The sequence below is a fragment of the Triturus cristatus genome, chromosome 3_2 (genome assembly GCF_964204655.1).
Source record: "Triturus cristatus chromosome 3_2, aTriCri1.1, whole genome shotgun sequence".
Taxonomy (NCBI): domain Eukaryota; kingdom Metazoa; phylum Chordata; class Amphibia; order Caudata; family Salamandridae; genus Triturus; species Triturus cristatus.
Window position 1 is genome coordinate 1,079,196,183 of NC_140584.1, and position 23,279 is coordinate 1,079,219,461.

Below are 23,279 nucleotides of genomic sequence, written 5' to 3' on the forward strand. Positions count from 1 at the left end.
GCTAAAGGGATACTAGATTCCCTAGGCACCACCGCTAGACAATTCACACTTGTGCTCCCTGCTCTTCCCAATGCAGTCCATTCAATCAGTACAGGCTGTTGCCGGCTAAAGTTTCCCACTGAGCTCGGGTCATACACAGGAACAACTGGACCAATAGTGACCAGTACTGTAAGAGCCTCCAGTAACAGTGAAACATCGTTAGCTTCATTCTGTTCCATACTTCCTAAGGTGGACACTTCTATCCCCCTCCTCCTGCAGATATCATCCGCACAACACACGTACCAGGACCCACTTGATCTGGTGCGTTTCTCACAATTATTGCCCTCCCAAGTCTTGCCCCCGTTCCCTGATTGTGGACTGTAAGGTGGAGTACACTCAGATAACAACTTATCCAACAAGCTGTCTTTGTTGTCACTACTGCCACTTCCATTTACCTTTCTGCTCCTGTTCTGGGAATCTCACTTTTCGACCGGCACTGGATATAACCTTTCCCCTTCTATGGTCCGCACTCTACATTTATTAAGCTGTGCGTCCCACTGTGTGTTTTGATTTGGCCTCACAGTTTTGTTCATTCTCCCTTCGTCTCTCTCCCTATGTTTAGCGTGTGCTGCGCGCATTCAGGCATCTAACTCTTCAAACTGTGATGACATAGGCAAAAGCCACAATGCAAACATTGCTCATCTTAAATGATGCAGTACATCCAATCAAAATGAACCAAATCGTGGAAAGGACAATTCACCCTCTTTTTCAGTGATCTTATGCCAATTTTGAAGCCAAATTACAGTCTGGAACCCAACTATTGTCGCCATATAGTGTGCTAGAGTGTACTTGGGTGACACCTCTTCACCCACTCGAGTGACAAACCCTTCATGACTTATGAACAGATCTCTCAACACCCTAAAACTTTGCATGATTCCAATTGCAATTTGATGTTCAAAATATTACGATGGAACAATTCTTTTCCAACCACAACTTTACGATGACTACCAACCAATTGCAGCGTGACACTCTTTAACGTCACCTTCACTCCTCACAGTGGCTCACTCTCCTTCCCAATTTCTACATACGCATTCACTCACACAATTGTCTTAAACTCCATAATTGTCTGCCATCTAAATTATTGATAGGATTCGATCATCTAAGAACATTCACACACAGTGATCCTTGACCTGCGCTGGTCACCCGAATCATTATAGATTAACTCTGTGCAAATGGTCCACTAAACAATTTCCATACGTCCAATTCAAATAAAGTTCCCTGTCTTAGGTGGAACTGTCAATGACGTCACACGAAAACTCCTCAATTCTGTGGTCAGATAATCACAATCTCAATCTCGGTATCTTCTGCACCTTGAATATATATAACGGGATCTTAGGCCACTTCGGGACCTAAAACTCAAATCTCAATCCTTGGATCACATCCGGCCCGAAACCACATTCACTCAACCATCACTCCAACTTTGAAAGACATCACACAATCGATTAATGCATGCAATCGACCACACAACATACATCCTATTAATACCTACTCCTCCGATCGCCGCTGATCTCGCCGCACCACCAAACTCCGTCAGTCTCCACTGGATACCGTTGCCTTCTGTTCTCGGTCATTGGGCTCTATTTTGTGTTTTTTGAGGTTGAGACTAATTCTGGATTCTCCGCTCACTTCACGTGCTAACCATCCTACTCTGCTACCAACTACGTTACGGCATTTTGATAAAATCCCACTGTATTCTGTTGAAAGGACCTCCTGATCTCCTTATGTGACATACTGTGGCTGGGCTTCAACTCCCTGAATTTATCTTCTGGCAGACAGCACATCTGTGACATAAATTCTCAGCCATTTTCTTCAATAAGCAGCTAAAACCAGTTCTATCTAAACAACCTCAACATTGCCAATTTGTGCGGCACCATGAAAGTCTCTTGTCATCATAGATAATGAACTGGCAACACAGGTCTTCGATTTGCTGAAACCCAAATCTCATCCTCATTTCACACATCATGCTCTAACTCAGCCCTACTGTTCCAATTAAGAACCATAAGCGCATTACTTCATCAGCATGCCCATACCAGTTACCAAATGTTGTGTAACCATTACTGCTCATGTGTGCTGCGCAATCTCTCTGGGTATCGGCAACTTCTCAAGACGTTTCCCCCATTTCGAATGAGAGACCTGATGGTGTCATAAATCCTCTATGTGACCTCAACTATTTGAAATCATGGACAACACCAAAGCCATATTGACTATCAGTGAAAATGATATCTTGCAATTTGATCGATATACAGCAAGCTCTAGTAAAAGTGACAAATTCAGCCACTTGAGCAGAAGTCACACCACAGAGCCAGAAGACCTCCCCTACACCTTGAACAGAACAGACAGCACAAGCAGCGATTACATTTCCCTCATCAGCTCTCAAGCATGAGCCATCCACAAACAATATGTAATCAGGCTTTGCAAGGTGTTCATCTTTACTATCAGGTCTTGGTGCACAATTCTGTGACCTCAAGACAGTCATGCTCGAATCTCCCCAGGTTCAGATTCTGGCCAAAACTGGAGGCTGTAGCTAACGAAGACTCCATAATGTCAGTTATTCCTTCTACAAGGAGCCTCTAGACAGGATTTGCTGCTGCGGAGAAGAATGTAGTGGGAGCTGCCACAAAGTCAGATTAACTGGCGATGCACCTTGGGGGGATCGACGAGCTGATCGGTACCAGTCTCCTCTTGGTTCTCGGAGTACTTCTTGGTAAAAAATCCCAGGTTTCGGATTTTGGTTATCTAGGCGACTTTAACACCACCTCCAAGGGTCCAGGACTGGAGAGGCCCCACTTGGAGGGTCATGACTCACTCAAGCATAGTCCCGGTGCGGGTTCAAGATGGTTTGATCCTTTTCTGTCTCTTGTCAGGTAGAACATACAAGAAAATACAAGCAGCAGGGCTGACCTTTGTGAGTTCAGAGCAGTCCTTCTTGGTGTAGCAAGAGAGTCCTTTCACAGGTCCAAAAAGTGAACAGAAAATGAACTGAAGAGTAGGTTTATACCTGGTGCCCACTTTGAAGTGGGAGAAACCTCAGGGAGCTCCCCCCTACAGAGGTGGCTGGAATTTACCGCCTCCCTGACCTGGTCCCATTCTGTCTGCAGGCACAGGAGGTTAATTATGTATGTGAGATAGTCTTTTGAATTGCAAGTGGAGCTGCTCAATTCTGACTGAGATGGCCCATTCAATCACACCCAGTCCCTCTATTGTGTAGCTGTCTGGGAGGAATATACAAAGGCCAACCTAGCCATGTGCCCCAAGAACGGGCTGCAGGTACCAAAAGGTTAGGGTAGAAAAATGTAATCTTTCTAAAAGTGGCATTTTCGAAATTGTGACTTAAAATCCGACTTTACCATTAAAGAGGATGCTAAATTATAATTTCTCAGACATCAAATATGTTTTTCTTAACTGCTCCGAATCAGACATTATCACTCATTAAATGTAATTAGGTAACCCAATGTTATCCTAGAGGACAGGTATGTCTTGCAGCAGTGAAAAACACATTTTTTATTTTTTTACTACCATGACATGTAAATATTTAACGTGCATGTCCAACTTTTTAAATGTATTGCACCATGCCCTATGGGCTGTTTAGGGCCTTCCCTAGCATGACCTATATGTATTAAAAAGGGAGCTTAAGGCCTGGCAAAGTGTTTTTTGGGCCAGATCAAACTAGCAGTTTCAAACTGTATACAAGCTGCAATGGCAAACCTGTTTTAAGGGGCTAAATAAGTGGGTGACACAATAAGAATTAAAATGTCTCAGCCCTGGTATTTGGTATACAACTTTACTAGGGACTTACAAGTAAATTGAATATGCCAATCAGGTGTAAGCCAAATATATCATGTTAGCACTGATTAGCAGTGGTAAAGGACACAGAGTCCTAAATCCAACAAAAACAAATTCAGAAAAACAGGATGAGAGAAGGCAAAATGTTTGAGGGAAGACCACCCCAAGGCTGACAGGACTAACAGCATCCTTCTTGTGACATCAATGCTATAAGCAGATCATCAATGTATTGACTGATTTACTCTGAAACTTCAGAGACTCCAAATTCCTGTTCCAAATCTGTTTAAAAATTGATGGATGTACCGTATACACTTATGGAACTCTGCGCCATGCTCGATATCTATTTTAGAACCCAAACACCTAAAGAAACTGTCTCTGTTCATGCAGTGGGATGGAAAAGAACACTAGACACAGATCAATTACTATGAACCACTCACCTTAGCTGAAAGTAAATCACAGTGGGATTTTGTACCACAGAACAACATGGGACAACAATGTTATTAATCTTTTGCAGGTCCTGCACAGTGCGATACTTACCAATCGGTTTCTGTAGGCCCATAATAGGGGAATTACATGGACGCCCCATAATCTGTTTCAATATTCTTTGTTGTATCATGGACTCATCACTGAGGCAATCCCACCTATTGTTTCCGCTGTAAGGCCATACTGTGGCGTTAGGGGATATTTAGTATTAGGTTAGACACTAATTCAGACAATAAGTCCTTGAATAATTTATATAATTTTAACTGATAAATCCCTGATATCAGGATTTAAAGTGCAGGCTTCAAAGTGTTTTTCAGATCAAGGGGTAAGCCTTCCACAGTCATCAGGCAAAGCAACCCAACAGCTGATGCCTGTTTAGCTATTTTAAAATCAACATCATCATTAGACTGGAATACAACACACTTCGGTGCACAGTAAATTGTGCAGTATAAATTGCAACCTAACACGTTGACTGGACTACAATCACATATCACAAATTAATCAAACAGGGTTAACAATCTGTTTATTTGTAGCACCTACAAATTGGATATGTTTTACCAAGAAGAGTAGGTTTGGGACTTCCACTGTACACACGATGGGACAGGTAGCACCAGTGTCTATTTAAAGAAACATTGGATTCTAGGAGTTTACCACTCATGTCCACCTCCAAGACTGAGGCAATCACGCAATCCTCATCCCCCCACAGGCACTGTCATAGTGATTGATCAGAACCATAACCTTCAGAAGCATCAAAAACTTGGAACTGTTGAAAAGTGCCTTGATTTGCAGAAGGCTTCTGATCAGCTCTCTGAACCTGGTTAACACTCAACTTTGGGTTTCCCTTATTCTGCTGGGGAATTAGTGCTTGTGGAACCTGCATCACTGGGGCCTGTGTCATATTAGGGTTCTGGGGTTTCTACATCAGTACATTTTGCATCTGCATTGGATTAATATTTTGCATTTGGCCATCAAGGGACATTCGGCTGCGGTTTAGCCAACACTCCTGCTTCCAGTCCCGCAACTTATTGTTATAATGACATTCATTAGACTGCTTCAATGTTGTCACATCTATCCTTGTACTTGGATCAATTGGAACACCAAGACCTCTACATTGTGAAATACCGTTTCCACTTTAGATGATCTATCTTCCTCCTTGGTATCCAACACCATCCATTCCACCCACATTTCCCACACTATGGGGCCGATTGCGATCCGGGTCGGAAGGGCACCGAACGTTATCCGGCCGTAAAAACTACGAGCCGTACGCGTGTTTTCCGGCCGACTCGTACAGCTGTACGAGCGAGCAAGTACGATGCGAGCTACATGAAATTCACCGACCGAGTATTTTCCGGGTCCGAACCGCTCCGTACGTCTCCGTCGTAAGCTAACCGTGGCGTGCAATGGAATCAATTAATGACCGAGCCAGTACGATGCACGCGTCGGACAGCCTGTGTGAGCCGGAGTGTCCTGCTCGCAAATTGTCCGGGTGGTTGCCTTTGGGGGTCCGTGTCGCAACCCCTGTCACGCGCAGCCCTATGACTCGGACACAGTGGGAGACCTATGGGTCTCCCCAACACAGGCATGTACGGTGCAGATGGCACCGACGCTTACCCACTGTAGGGGGCGCACTTGTCCACGACGTACCCATTCAGTCAATGGGAGCCCATGTACGCGTCGTGCGCCCGGCTCCCATTGACTTCTATGGGAGTACGACCGAACCGATGCCGGCAGCATACGGCCACATCGTACTCGCTCGGTCAGACTGCAGGACTCCGGCTCGGTCAGAAAACACTCCAGATCCGGCTCGTCGGAGTGCTTTCCGACCCGTATCGGAATCGGCCCCTCAGTCTATTCTGAAATCGCTTCTCTACAAGCCAAGTTTGAGCCAACCTAATCTTTTGCTTAAGCCTTTTGTGTTTATTTCTTGTTCATCACTACAATACTTCGCATATTGAAGTAACTGGCAGCTGCGGTCGGTAGTAGGAGTAACTGCAGGGCAGTGACATGTGGAGGGGGAGGGGCAGGGTGGGAGGTAGTAAACTATAGATTACGGAGATTTACAGGTAAGTTAACATATAAATTAATAAAACGAATTTCGTTGCGTGCACTGCATCCCCAAATGCGATGCAGTGCATGCAACAAAATTCGTTTTATTAATTTATGTTAACTTACCTGTAAACCTCCGTAATCCATAGTTTACTACACCCCTACCCTGCCCCTCCCCCTCCCCAGGTCACCGCCCTGCAGTTACTCCTACTACCGACCGCGGCTGGTAACTGGTCTTACATTGACATAAAAATCACATTCTGTTGAATATGCAGGGTAATAATGTGGCTTGGCTGTTAGGGCTGGACTGCTCGAACTGGAGCAGGGTCAACACTAAGGGGCCGATTCTGATCCGGGTCGGAAGGGCACCGAACGCGATCCGGCCGGAAAAACGACGAGCCATACGCATGTTTTCCGGCCGACTCGTACAGTTCTACGAGCGAACAAGTACGATGCGAGCTACGTGAGATTCACCGACCGAGTCGTTTCTGGGTCCGAACCGCTCGGTATGTCTCGGTCGGAAGCTAACCGTGGCGAGCAATGGATGCGATTTACAACCGAGCCAGTACAATGCACACGTCGGACAGCCTGTGCGAGCCGGAGTGTCCGGCTCGCAAAAGCTCCTGGAGTCGGACTTCGGGGGTCCGCATCGGACCCCCTGACACCCGCAGCCCTATGACTCGGACACAGGGGGAGACCTCTGAGGGCGTGGGTACGGCTTGTACCCAATAGTGGTACGGGCGTGGGTACGGCCCGTACCACCATTGGAGTGGTGATGTAGGGGTACGCATGGTATGGGCCGTACCCATGCTCTGAGGGCGTGGGTACGGCACGTTCTCCTACATCACCACTACAATGGTGGTACAGGCCGTACCCACGCCCTCAGAGCGTGGGTACGGCGGGTACTTCTACGTCACCACTTCAATGGTGGTATGGGCCGTACCCACGCCCTCAGAGCGGGGGTACGGACCACATCACCCGTACCTCTAGGGCACCAGTACATAAGTGATACAAGGCGTACACACGCCACGAATGTTGGCTTAGGGCCTGGTGCAGCATATAACCAGTATATTGGGGTGTGTTCATGGCCAGGACAGCAGTGTACAGCACCAAGGGTGCGGGTAAGTGGGTGGTTGTCTGTCTAGGAATCCCAGCAGTGGACAGAGGCACGTGAGGGGTGGGTGCAGAGGAATACCAGCAGTGGACAGAGACATGTGAGGGGTGGGTGCAGAGGAATACCAGCAGTGTACAGAGACATTTGAGGGGTGGGTGCCTATCACTCCCAGCAGTGGACAGAGACATGTGAGGGGTGTTTGCATATAACTCCCAGCAGTGGCCAGAGACATGTGAGGGGTGGGTGCATATCACTCCCAGCAGTGGATAGAGACATGTGAGGGGTGTGTGCATATCACTCCCAGCAGTGGCCAGAGACATGTGAGTGGTGGGTGCCTATCACTCCCAGCAGTGGTCAGAGACATGTGAGGGGTGGGTACCTATCACTCCCAGCAGTGGACAGAGACATGTGAGGGGTGGGTGCAGAGGAATACCAGCAGTGGACAGAGACATGTGAGGGGTGGGTGCAGAGGAATACCAGCAGTGGACAGAGACATGTAGGGGTGGGTGCATATCACTCCCAGCAGTGGCCAGAGGCATATGAGGGGTGGGTGCCTATCACTCCCAGCAGTGTACAGAGACATGTGAGGGGTGGGTGCAGAGGAATACCAGCAGTGGACAGAGACATGTGAGTGGTGGGTGCAGAGGAATACCAGCAGTGGACAGAGACATGTGAGGGGTGTGTGCATATCACTCCCAGCAGTGGCCAGAGACATGTGAGGGGTGGGTGCATATCACTCCCAGCAGTGGACAGAGACATGTGAGGGGTCGGTGCATATCACTCCCAGCAGTGGACAGAGTCATGGGGGTGTGTACATTATGATCAGATGAGCACAACTCCATGGGTGTATGTATGCATCCCTAATGTTCGACTATGTTGATAGTGCCATAACAACACATCACTGACAGCAGTGTCCCACTCCCATGAGGATGGATGTCCTTCCCCCACTGCATGACACAACACATGTGGGTGTGAGGACAAATGACACATGCATACCCACCCCTGGTGGATGCAGAACAATACACACACAGAGATCATGCTACAAGACTGTATAGTCATGTCAATGCCCACTACACTAAGAGAGCCAAAGGGAACACACACTGTCACGCACATCCCAGGACTGATAGGAATGTACAGGTGCTGGGACAGGCACCAAGATGTTGACTCTCATGGAAGGAATAGGGTGGAGTTCCCACAGATACAATGCCCACAATTGTCAGTCAGGTGCCCAAATACTCTGCAGAACGAGTACCAATTGTGTGCTAGGCTGGGATAACACACATGCATAGTGCGGAAAATGCTGAATGTCACCATTAAGGCATTACAACATACTCAATACACAAGTACAGTGACTAGCAAGGATGGCACAGACGATGCAGCCGGAGACATTGCTGAGCAGGCATGGCCATAGTTGAAGGGATCCGTCACCAACAAAGGAAATGTAGACACAGGTCAGCACAACAAAAGTGCAACTCCCTGCAGGGAAGATGTCAGGTGCCACAGAGGAAGGAACACTCCTTGGGACAATGTCTCCAAACACAAATAGCACACACGAGCAAAGATACTTTGCAGCGACCTTGTGATGGCACGCAGATACCATGGTCCACCCCATGAGCATCAGACTACAACTTTTTCCTGAAACATAACGCATTACCACAACCCCAACTCCGGGACCATCAGCACCCACATCAATACCTGAAATACTATAGTGTTCAAAGTGAAAAGAAAATGCTTTATTCAGCATTAAATAAAAATTTATAAAAGGACACTATTTACAAAGGCACATGGCCAGTCCAGATCAGAAGTCCTTGGGGGGGGACACATGGCCACGCGTCTCCCCTAGCTTGCCTGCACATTAGAACCCTCAGGTTCGTCGACTGGGGAGGGGGCATCATGTGGGGAAGGACCAGGCACTGCAGGGACAGGAGGTGTAAGGGTAGGTGTGGTGGCTGCAGGGATGGACGCCTCCACCACAGGGGGTGGGGCAGTGCCAAAGGTGGAGGTCAGCTCGGCGCTACACACTGCTGCCAGGTCGTCCAGCGTATCCCCTTCACCCGAAGAAAACACAGGCTCAAAGGAGGGGGGGGGGTCGGGGTGATGGGGTGCAGCGCTACTGGGAGAGGGGGTGGAAAGGGGGGGGACTCAACTCCCCTACCCATGGAGTGCCGTTCCCGTTTGCATGCTGGAGGGCCAGAGGGGCTGAGGCCCAGCACAGCCAAGCACAGCCAAGTAGGCCTCCTTGTCAGGTTGTGTGGTAGGGGAGCCGAGGGGAGTGCCTTTGGAAGGACTGGGTACTGCGGCATGCGGCCTCGGACTGTGGCTGCGTGTATGCCTGTGTGCCCCAGACCCAGTGGGTGTGCCTTCATCCCCCTGAGTGTGCGTGCCAGGAGGAGTGCGCTTGCCCTTACGTGGTGGTGTGCTGCCTGTGTCTGGTGGGGTGCGTGCTTGGGAATGTCTGTGTGTGCTTGGGACAGGTATGGGAGTGGGAAGTGTGGATGGTGCAGGGGTGGGGGGGACGAAGCGCTGCAGGAGACTCACTGCTGCCATCAGTGAAGAGTCCATGGACCTCAGCAACATCCGTTGGTCAGACATCGCTGATGACATGCCCTCCATGTACGACACCATCTGTGTCATCATTCGGGTGTGGCCATGGAGGACATTCAGCATCGATGTCTGGCCAACCTGCAACTGCCGCAGAATGTCCACAGACTCTGCAGTGAGGGCAGCAGGGGGGACAGGGGCAGGGGGTGCGGTTGGGTGCGGTGCCTGGCACGAAGGAGACACGGTGTTGCCTAGCACGGACAGAAGGGACCGGAGCAACTGGGAGGGCGGTGATGGGAATGGAGGGGCGGTGACAGATGTAGTGCTGCTGCCAGGTGTTGTAGCAGCCTCCGCCTCCTCGAGGAGTACAGGCTCGGACCCGTCAGCGTCGTAGTCAGTGTTGTCACTAGACAGGTCCTCCACCTGACTCCACTCGCCCTCCGTGCCACTTGCTCCCGCAGACTTGCCAGCAGTGGTAGCAGCGGTGCTGGATCCCTCCTCCACGTCCGTGCAGGTGTCTCCCTCGGTGTCCTCCGATGATGCTGTGGGCAAGGTGAAGATACAGAAAATAATCAGTCACCTGTATAAAACAGTTACATGAGTCCAAACAAAAATGTCACAGTGCATATCAGGAAATGCATCATGAGTAACATCTAGAATAGTCCGCACATATGTAACCCTGCACTCCTCAGTTGGTTGACCCACCATGCCACTTGGAAACAATGGAGATTATGACACAACAGCAAATAACTTGATATCGAATTATACTGAGAAGCTAGTGTCTGGGGACAGTTGAGCACAGCAAGACTATGAAGGCATGCCACCTCTTGTTCACTGTGAACAAAACTGTATTGTTGCACCCAAGGCCAAATAACACACCTCAATGCTGAAGTTGTCCCCACACTCTGAGACCTGTGAGTACTTTGGAAACCCTAACCAAAAACATTGCGATCCCATGGGACTCACAACACTTTACACAATGTGCATGTTTAGAATGTGTGAATGTGCAACTTTGTGAACAGAAGACACATCTGCCTGTATGACAGAAGTCACACAATGAGGTGCACACAAAAATACATTTACACAGTCATTGTATGAGCTGCCAGCCAAATTCTAATAAGCCACTGTAAAGATGAAATGGGGTATCAGTAAGTACATATACATGGCACCACGGTGGTCTGGATGACTTGACACTCGTAAGTTGGTATCAGCAACAACCAAGGACTTACACAAATGCAAACACACTGTGGGAACATGGATATGTATAATCAGAAAACAAGTGGTAATCGAACTGTGCCTTTCTGTAAAATGTGCTAGCGTGTCCACGGAAAGTGTAAAAGTACTTTCTTTTGCACTTCCCTGGGAGACATCTGTCATGCAGGCACATTATTGTCCTTCACAACCAACTAGCAAAATGAAGCATATGAAAAATTGAGACATGTTGACAAGTGTAGTGAGTGCCAAGGTACAATACTTCTTGACTAAAAACTTGAATCATGCCACCTGTCACATGATGACACAGTTGGCAACACATCTGACCCACTGCCTGTCATGTGGAGTGGCACACATGTCCAAACACAGGAAAATGCATTAGCTAATGGGCCTGCAATGTGTCGGGATAAGGTGCACCTGTACTGACACCCTCATGGCAAGCAAGAATGTCCACACAGATGTCAGCACACACAGACCAAACTACGTAGCATCTCGACCACACTCAGGTGGCAAAAATGGATGAGCATGAGCCATGTCTTTTAAATTTTGACACATGCTGCAAAACACAAACATTAAACCCAGCACAACATGACTGGGTCACTGCATGTTGAGTGTCTGTCCAGACAAATATGACACACAGGTCAGACCTGGCAAGGAGACATAAGGTTTGGACATGTAGGCCTTGCCCGCACAAACCCCCCATACCTGAGACAATGTTATTGAGACAGATCAAGAAGTTACACCTCTTAATCTGGGTTTACTAAAATGTGCATCAAGAATTCCTAAATGTATTCCACATCACCTCGTGAGGCTGCCAACACATATTTGTGACAAACAACCATCAACAGATAGTTGTACATAGACACACAGGCACTGCCCAGTGTGAGGATGCACAAGCAAAATGGGGTCAGCCTGTACAATGGGCACATGTAGCACACTTTAGATAAATACAAATGAGGCCAGGGAACAATGCCACAGAGGCCAAACTATGCTGAACACCCAGAGAATGGGCACAGTGTTGGATGACACACATGATTCCGAGGCAAGGGTGTCTTAGGGGACTGTAGTGGGCACACTGCTCCATGGTCCTGGAATTATCTGACTGTAACATGAGCTACCGTCCCAGCACTATTCATATCTCCCACTCATGCACATCATGTCTAAGGCCACAACATCGGTCATGCATGCTGCAAGTCTGTTCATTTGAAAACTTACACTCCTATGTTGAGACTCAGCATCAGTGCCAACTAATATGGACCCCCAAATGACTGAACAGGACAGGGCACAGGCAAGGTAACAACACATGTCTCAGACCCCCCCCCCACATGATGCAGAATGCAATGTGCACTTGGATTAACTTCCAGCCTAGATGACCATGTGCAATAGTGATTACACACAGACCAGGGAACACATGTCAAGGAGGGGAAGTGAGGAAGAACAGCACCGTTTGACTTTGGGGAACAGGATATGCACTGCACAAATTAACCCTCGCAGTGTATCCAGGCGACTGCGCACTTCCAAAAGCTGGTGACATACAACAAACACACATGTACCTACCCCCTTCCTGCTGCTGCAACTCCTGCAACAGCCTATCCAAGTCAGGGAAGACCACCGCCAGGACACGATTCATCTGGTGGGTCAGGCGTCGGCCCCGCCGTGCTTGCGTGGAGGTGAGTCCTTCAGCTGACACCGGGCGATCGTCCGGGTCCAGCACTGGATGTCCTGCCAGCGTTTCCTCACTTGGGCTAGGCGCCGACTGCGACCCTCCACCGATCTCACGGCCCTGACGGCCCGCTTCCATATCTCCCCCTTGGCGTAGGCAGTTACCTGTGAGGATGACAAAGTGAGACAACATCACTACACCTGCTCCATGTCACAGAGACACACATTTGAACATCTTTGATATGTTGAACAGGGCATAGTATGCTGGCAACAAATAGCACCTTTGTCATAGGGACATTAGCCTCTGTGGAAGCCCCAATGCACTACATGGCATTGAAAGGACACAGGTGGCATGAGGGGTGCAACACACTCCCTGATCATGGCACACGCTGTGCATCACATGCAACACCAGGCTGATGGACAGCACCTCCAAGCAGTCACATGCCCCAGGCCACTGACCCAACCTCAGTAGAGTACACAGACACACACAGGCACAGATCAATCACCTGCCATTGGCAACAGCAGATACAAACCTCACTCTGCACATGTGCCACTTGCCTGTGGGGTGACACAGGTGTGGTGCTAGCTCAGCAAGTCAGACACTCCGCACAGCTTACTTCTCACATCAGATGGGTGGAGCTGTTGCCTCCTCCATGCAGCTGTGGTGCAACACTTCACATAGACACTCACCCACATGACAAGGAACATTCACACACATCAATGTCCAGGGGGCGTACACATCATTTGGACACTCTCACCACAGCTCCACTCAACTCACACACATCTGTGGGTACAGTCACCTGTCACACCGGGGGGGCCACTGAATCACCTCTGGACTATAGAACAAAAATGGCCCAAAGGATTGGGCAGGCTGAATGTGCCATGCACTATGCAGTGAATGTCACAGCAAGCACAATGCAAGTGAGGAGTACACACAGGAACTACATCATGCTCTGCATGGGAGACATAAGCCACCCCCCCCCGGGACCCACTGTAAACAACATTGCATGTCTGTCACACCTGGACACAATGCCAGAAGTGACAGTCACAAAAAAGGTGCACAGTCAAAGGTAGTGGAGTCAGCACTCACCCGCTCCCCTGGTCTCCCATACAGGCTGGTGTACTGTGGGAGGATGACATCCAGCAATGCCTCATTCTCCTCATGGGTGAATGGCTGGGCCCTCTCCACAGACCTTGACATGGTGCCAGAGGAAGCACAGGCAGCAGCAGTGGTGTGGAGTGAAATGTAGTGCAGGCAATTGCCCTCTCATGGGTTCTGGCTGACTTATATCTGCCTTGCTGGGCTGTTTCATTTACAGGAGTACAGAGTGATTGGTCAGTCTCATTTGCATCCTACGTTTCGTCCAATCCCTTTAAACATACACCAGTGAGTGTCTTTGCATGGTTCAAAATTTGAGCATAATGTGAAGTCAACAACCACTTTGCAACATTGTATTTAGTTGCCAACTGCCTTTTACAGGCCACATGATGGAAAATTTGAACTTGAAAGTCGGTATCCATGCCAACTAGCATGCATTTAGGCCCTAATACTTGTCCACCATGTGTCCCTATGTAATTTGCTATCCACACACAGGTACGGTGCGTTTCACACGTACCCCTACGGCACCAGTTGCACAGTGCGTTTGACACGTACGTGTATGACCAGTGTGTACACGTACGTGTACGACCAGTGTGTACACATACGTGTACTATGGTCGTACACGTACGTGTACGACCAGTGTGTACACGTACGTGTACGACCAGCTACGGTCGTACACGTACGTGTACGAGCAGTGTGTACACGTACGTGTACTACGGTCATACACGTATGTGTACTACGGTCATACACGTATGTGAACGAGCAGTGTGTACACATATGTGTACTACGGCAGTGTACACACTGGTCGTACACATACGTGTACGACCAGTGTGTAGACGTACGTGTACGACCAGTGTGGACACGTACGTGTACGACCAGTGTGGACACGTACGTGTACGACCAGTGTGTACACCTACGTGTACTACGGCAGTGTACACACTGGTCGTACACGTACGTGTACACACTGGTCGTACACGTACGTGTACACACTGGTAGTACACGTACGTGTATACGGTCCGTACACACACCCGTCCTCCGGCGGGAACACCAATGTGATGATACGGACCGTTCACACGCCCTCAGAGCGTGTGTACGGTGCGTTTCACAGCTTACACAGGTGATAGGAGGCGCACACGAATGGAATGGAGGTGTCAGACTCGTGCACGGCTGTACATCAAGTCATTGTCATTGCAGTCCTTCATGTGCAGGGCCTAGGTGTGTCAGGCAGTGATATGGCACATGTCTCCTCATGTTTTAGCACAATAGATGTGTGATGACCTGTGAACACATGTCATGTGTGATGGGGCAGTATGTGGCACACTTCCCCTTCCCACTTTGCACATGTGTGCATGTAGTACAAATGTGTCAAGCACTGCTTCACTGGTATGGCACAGTCACCAACACCCGCAACTGTCCCCTGATGTCAGGGACAGGGACACTAACACCTGACATCTAAGTACCAGCGTGCCCCGATGTGACTATGTCCTGTGTGTGTCATGTGTTCCCATGAGCTTGCTGTTGGTGTTCCGTCAACTGCATCTGCAGTTGCTGCATCCAACATGTGTCTGTGTGTAGAAGTGCATGGCACACATAAAGGCACACCATGCCACATGTGGATTCACACGTTACGAGTGTCTGTATGCTTCAAAGATGATTTTTTGACATGAGGACATATCTGTGCCTTATCCATGTCTGTGTTTTCGTTTTTCACGTGTACCCCTTCATCGCTATGTGTGTGATCTGTACATTTCCAATGACATGTGACCTGTGCATCTAGCTTGCCGCCAGCAGTCTGTATGAGATGACATCCTTCAAATGCAGATATGTGGATGTATGTCACTCCTGTGATGTCTCTGGCTGTTCACTTACACTGGCCCACAGCTAGTTTCGGGGCATGTCATGTAGAACTTGACTATCAACGGGTGTAGCTGGCTTGTCGTAGAAGTATCACCTGGCTGGCATACGTGTCCTGGATGTATTGCACAGACCTGACTCTGTATTTAGAAGATGTGTAGTAGCAGTTGAGCATGTGCTCAGTTCATTGACATTGATGTTATGTACTCACTCTTCGTTATTCCTTCCAATTTTCTGCAGGGCACCGCCTCTCCCCCGACCAATGCCAGACTTGGGTGCCATGAGGGAACGTGACTGCATAAGCCGTTACCGCTTCTCGCAACAGTTGATTGAGAACTTGACCGCAAAGCTTGAACGACACCTCCAACCGCGACACAGGTATCCTACTGCGCTGACCCCCAAGATGAAGGTGATGGCAGCCCTACATTTTTTTTGCCACCGGTACGTTTCAATTCACCATAGCTGATGTGGGTGGCATGTCACTGACCATGTTCAGCCGCGTCCTGCATGATTTCTTAGAAGCCATGTTGGAGCACCTGGATGAATTCATCCATTTTCCAACTCGTGATCAGTTGACAGGTGTCAAGAGTTCTATGCCCTGGGAGGGATGCCCCATGTAATCGGGTCTATTGATGGGACACATGTGGCTTTGGTACCACCACAGGCACAGGAGGTCGCCTATCGCAACTGTAAACATTACCACTCTATAAATACCCTTGTGGTGTGTCTTGCTAACATGCTGATTTCCCATGTCTGTGCACGTTTTCCAGGGTCAGCACACGATGCCTACATCATGAGGCGTAGCAGGGTGCCAGAAATTATGCTGGGGCTGCACAACGAATGAGCATGTCTTGTTGGTGGGTATACTCTGTTTGTCCTTTGTTTAGCGCTATTTTTGTATCTTACGGCATCTCCTGACCCACTTCTTTAGATGATGTTTCCATGTAGGGGACTCTGGCTATCCCAACATGCCATGGCTGATGACGCCTCTCCGCAACCCCAGAACAGCTGCAGATCACCGTTACAACAACGCACATGGGCAGACCAGGCGAGTGATTGAGAGTAGGGGTGGGCGGAATTTGCAAAATTCACTTTCGCAAATTATGGCGAAATTGTTAAAAATCTCTGCAAACACGCGGAAATATCGCGAAGATGCAGAAGTTTTTTTGCCGCCCGTTCACGGTATTTTCTGCGTGGTCGCGGCTCGCCAACTTACCCATGCGGTTGCTCGCGGGCGCGGCCCTCTTGTTTTCACTTGTCTCGCGGTGCATGATCGCGAGAAGAAAGACGTGATCGCGCGACAAATGACGTTACTGTGGGCGCGAACTGTCGCGAGACAGGGCATATGGCTACCAACAATCCAACATCTCGTGGAGAACGCGACCGGATCGGGAAAACTTGTCGGTGAATGCGGGGATTCAGGTAAGGTGATCGCGCGCACGCGAGAATGTATTATTTTACAGCGCAAGCAAGCAAAAAATTTCCGGTAAAATGCGGATTGCGGAAATTTTGACATTTTCGCGCTCTCCGCGGAACACGAAAATGTCAAATTATCGCAATTTCCGCGAGCTGAACGGAATTTTAGCCCAGGCCTAATTGAGAGGACGTTTGCCCTCCTGAAGAGCAGATTCCGGTGCCTTCACAAGACAGGCGGGTCCCTCCCATATGCACCGGTGAAGGCCTGCAAGATCTTCCTCGTGTGCTGCATGCTGCACAACATGGCAGTGGAGAAGGCTGTGCCACTCATCCTGGATCCGGATGAGCAGGAACATCCACCCGTGGAGGATGAAGGGCTTGGTCACGAGGCAAGTGAGGATGAGGAGGAGGAGGACGACGACATCCGGAGTCAGCTCATACGCAACTTCTTCTCATAATGGTGAGTCCATGGGTCTGAGTGTGCACGCCTGGAGCCTTGTGTGGCATGTGTTGCAATGTGTGTGTTCAGCTGACTGTATGCTAAGTGACTTAGATGTGTGTTCAGATGTGTCACTCGAGTGATGATGTCATTCCACACATTTTAGCTTAGACACTCAATTTTAATATAGCATGGTGACACACTTATTCCTGTAGACTAAATGACCATGCATGCGGATGACAATCTTTTCCCTGACTTCTTGTGTGTCTGTCATCCCCAGGTCGTTTTGCATGCTGTCTGCTCGTTTCATCGTTGGCCTCCCGCTATTCCTCATGAGTATTGCAACGTGTGCGGAATCAGCGTCTCATGCACGGACATGGTGAAAAGTCTTTTTGGTTAAGGGTTGCTGCACGGCATTTTGGTGTTGGTAGTAAGGGTGGGCGGCATGCTCCGCTTCGCCCACGGCACATAGTGCTGCCTGCTTCACCATTTACGAAGTAGGCGTAGCAGGCAGCGCTACGCCCATGCCGCTGCGAAGCGAAGCTGCCCGCCACCCGCCGCCCGCCCTCATTCAAAAACCTAAAAGAATATAAAAAGTACATTAAAGGACCTTACCTGAAGTACGGCGTCCCGGGGCTCCCTCTTCTTGCTTGCCAGTAACTTCTTCATAGAAATGCGCATGCATGGACGCCCGCGCATGCGCATTTCGTGCGAGAAATGCGCATGCGCGGGCGTCCGCGCATGCGCATTTCTATGAAGAAGTTACCAGCAAGCAAGAAGAGGGAGCCCCGGGACGCCGTACTTCAGGTAAGGTCCTCCAATGTACTTTTTATATTCTTGTAAGTATTTTTAAATGAAGGCGGGTGGGCGGCGGGTGGCGCGTAGTGGGGCTACACGGAGCGCGCGAGTGTGCGTAGATTTTGCCACACTACGGGATGCTCCACGTAGCCCCACTACGCCCACTACGCCCAGGGTTAGTTGGTAGGTGTTTGGAATGTGTGGGCACTGCTCCTGTGCATGTTGTGTTACTATACATACATGTTGCCTCACCATGGGGCACAGGACATGTTGCATGACTCCCATGTATTGATAGTCACCCTTCGTAACAGTCATCTGTGATGGGACTGTGGATTCTGATGAAGGCATCAATGTGTGTACAACTTTGCTCTGAAATATACGGGAGGGTACGGGTGGACATAGTGTGGGACATCCCCATGAGAGGATAAATGGGGAATTGCAGCCCCTCCGTGTGCAGCAGGGGGTGTTTGGCTCACTCCCTTCACTTGTGTGCCAGTTCAATGGATTTACAGCATCTGTGTTGTGAAGGGGGTGTCCAGTGTAGGTCCCACATGTTCAGCCAAATGACCTGTGAGTCTGTTCATATTGATGCATTTCCCTAGGTGTGAACCTGAGTAATAAAGGTGTTCCTCACCCTCCAAGGTGCCTCATCTCTGTCAATGCAGGTCTCTTGCCACTTTGCATGCGGCATCTCTGGCATAGTTGTCAAAGATTGTGCATATGAGTCTATGTGTAGTTTAGCAACATGCATGCAGTTCTTCAGGGATTAGAATCTCTATTGTGCATGATGTCCATGGTTGTGTATGTATTTGGGCATGTTGGTGACCACAACGGGCCATCAACACCTGCTGAGGGTGTGTATCCTGTGCGCAGCTCGTCCTTCAGTTTCATGATCTGGTGTCAGTCATCTTTAGTGATTGTGCATCCATTGTCTCTGGGTGTGCCATGGGAAACCAGACACTCCTTCCTTTACATACGCCTGTTGCAGTAGTCCTTTCTGACATCCTTGTCTTTGTGTGCAACTAGTGGCATAGTTTCCAGGACATGCCGCCTGCTGCTGCAGCCCCTGCAGCAAGGGCACACAAAGTTTACAGATTCGGCAACACACACACCTCAAAGATGCTCCTCCCTTCCTCCCTCCACCCATTCATTTGGATGGCATCAGCTTGTCTGTGCCACTGTTGCGCCCACGCGGTGCCAAAGGCTGGACCGTCAGTGCATGCAACGTGCACATTGCACGACCCTCATGTCCTTACATGACCCACATCACACTACGGTCTGATGTTGCAGCCACCCTCCAAGCATTGTCCATCCAAGGAGCTACTGCCTGCTCTCAGGCATACCCTAGGCACACACACGACAACTTTGCATGATGAGTGTGCAACTCCAACTGCCTACACAGCGCTGCCCCGCCTTCCAGGCCCTGTCACACCAACCAGGTCATGTCCCTCCTACTCCCCACGTACACCAGCAAGGCCATGGGAGTGGGACTCAAGCCTTCAGCATGTAGTATAGTGGCATCATCTGGCACATGGCCCAGGTATCATCTCTCAGCGTGTCAATCTTCAATGTGTCCAGGTCCCCCTCACCGGCATCACATGCGCACAGCACCTCATCATCAGCTTGTATGCCATTGACAGCCAGGTGCTCCTCACCCTCACCAAAGACGCAGCCATTGGCAGTTCCAACATTCAAGAAGGCATGAGATCCATTGATGAATGGCTGAACATCACCCACCTGAGGCTGGACTTGTACAGGACTGAGGTAATCATCTGAGGATTGTCCCCTTACAGGTGGGTCAACTGCTTGTGTCCCACCCGCAAGAGCCCTGCACATGCACCCAGTGCCCACGCACACAAGATGGTGTGCATCATGGATTTGTCACTCACATTTGCCATTCTAATCACCAGCATCTGTACCTCAGGGTGCAACACCCTCTGCATGATGCACATGATCCACAGATAGATCCACTCTAAGGGAAAGACAGACCATGCCCCAGGCCCACGACACCAGCCATGTCAACTACTGCCCTGCCCTCTACGGAGCAAGTACATCCTAACTCCCGGGAAACTTGTCCACATCCAGGCTGCATGTGCACACCTCAGCTTCAACATCCCGCGCCCCAGCCACATCACCGTCCACCAGAGATAGCTGCAATGGATCACTGTGTGCTGCAGGATGACCTTCAGACTCCTCACCCACACTCAGGAGGCAGGCCACAACCCCAGACCCCAAACCAACCTTGGCCGTCTGTCATCCGAGACCCCGTTGTGCCAACTCCGTGCATCCAACCTTGCCCTGGCCACCATTCTTCACATCCACCGTACTCCAGCATGCAGGACATAGTTCTCCCACCTGGCAAGACATACCTGCTACTCCCTCCCCGGCAACATTCACATGAGCCATAACCTCTACGCCTTCAGGATACTCTTCCCAATTGGTCTGTCCGCACAGTAATGCATGCCCCCCCTCAGCAGCTTGAGGCCATCACGGCTGAGTATTGTGCTCCATGTCTGTATAGTATGATACATTGTGACCCATGTGTGTCCTGTCCCAGACTCAGATTCCAGGGTATGGATGGCTGGAGTTAGTTCAACACTCATGCATAGTTTGACATTTCCCCACACGTAGGTTGTGTACTCATGCAAAATGAATGCAACATGTAATTGTAGAAATTAAGATTTATTCTCGGTGGGGGGCCTGTTTAGTGTGGACAAATAGGTGCTATACAGTGTGCATGGAATCCAAAGTTCACAGGGGGAGATGGCATCCTTGTCAGTTGGAGTCATCAGAGTCCAGACCACAGTGTTGGTCATCATTGGTCAGACAGTGACCAGCAAGTCCATGTGGCAGAGAATGTCATTGGATGAGGTGCTGCTGTTGTGCATGAGGGCCATTACAAAAATGGGGTTTTCCCAAGGAGGTCAAGGACCTGGGAATCGAATTAGTACAACAGACAATGGTCCTGACTCAAAACTTTACGAATCAGCAGTATGTCATCCAGTTCATTATTTGTTAAGCTAAGAGCTAAATACCATTTCGTAGAGCTCAAAAAACTCAATTTTGATACTTTACCATGAAGCGATACAACATCCACTGATTAATTAAACGATATTTATTTATGTACAACAATTTTGGTTATATAAAAATTCGGCGCATGGTTGCTCCAGAGGGAACGTGCATAAGATAAGGGTGCTAAGAAGTGAATGTGTAAGGTGAGAGATTTCAGAGAATAGTGGAGAATAAGGTAATTAACAAAAGTACACGGTTTACAATTCACCGTACAAGGTGTCCTGGTCACGTAACAATGAATACAGTCATAATTTCATGTACAGAATCAAATTCATATTTAGCACGTTGGGTGAGGGACGTGTACCAGGCTCATTTATGAGGGGGTGTCGACGTTTCGACCTGTCTTAGGGTACAGAGGTAATTTAATGCCTTGACCATGCGGGTCTTCTTCAAGACAACAAGGGGGGGGTGGGCAACCTGACGGGTTCCTCAGCATAGCTTGAGAATCTAGTGTAATTCCAGGGGTGGTTCAACCATGGATTGCTAGTGGCAGTAGACAGTTTGTCTCCTCCGGTTGAGACGCCGGTTGAGACGCCACGAGCAACACATCCTGTACTTGAGACAGAATGGCCAGCACTCGGAAATAAGAAGCTTAAGTTGAAGTCCTTTCCCTGTGAATACGCTGCAGAACGGATTGAGTCCGCGCCGCAGTTCCGGTGTTTCATGAAATATAATCCGACCAGAGCACACGTATGGTCAGTGTACTACTGCCACTAGCAATCCATGGTTGAACCACCCCTGGAATTACACTAGATTCTCAAGCTATGCTGAGGAACCCGTCAGGTTGCCCACCCCCCCCTTGTTGTCCTGAAGAAGACCCGCATGGTCAAGGCATTAAATTACCTCTGTACCCTAAGATGGGTCGAAACGTCGACACCCCCTCATAAATGAGCCTGGTACACGTCCCTCACCCAACGTGCTAAATATGAATTTGATTCTGTACATGAAATTATGACTGTATTCATTGTTACGTGACCAGGACACCTTGTACGGTGAATTGTAAACCGTGTACTTTTGTTAATTACCTTATTCTCCACTATTCTCTGAAATCTCTCACCTTACACATTCACTTCTTAGCACCCTTATCTTATGCACGTTCCCTCTGGAGCAACCATGCGCCGAATTTTTATATAACCAAAATTGTTGTACATAAATAAATATCGTTTAATTAATCAGTGGATGTTGTATCGCTTCATGGTAAAGTATCAAAATTGAGTTTTTTGAGCTCTACGAAATGGTATTTAGCTCTTAGCTTAACAAATAATGAACTGGATGACATACTGCTGATTCGTAAAGTTTTGAGTCAGGACCATTGTCTGTTGTACTAAAGTTGTGCATGAGGGCCAGGTGCCAGGCCAGGTGACCTGGGAGATGTGGATGGTCCGCTGCCTCTCACGGTCTTTTCCGTGGACGACCCACCTTCCTTGCGGGACCCTCAGATGTAGGCCTTGACGATGCTTGGGACGCTCCGTTGGACGAATCCTCCTCCTCCTCCCTCCCTGTGGCTGGTGCTGGTCTTCGCCTGGTGGCACAGGGAGGGTTGCCCATGTTGTCGGCGATCCGACGGAGTGAACAGCTTATGTCCGTTTGCACCGCCAGGAGCTCAGCCAGTCTTGCCTCCATCCGTCCTTGGTGTTGTTGTTGACTGGCGTGTTGCTCGGCCTGCTGGTTCTTAATCTCATTGAGGGTCCCCACTACCTGGCTGATGCCCCTGGTGTCAC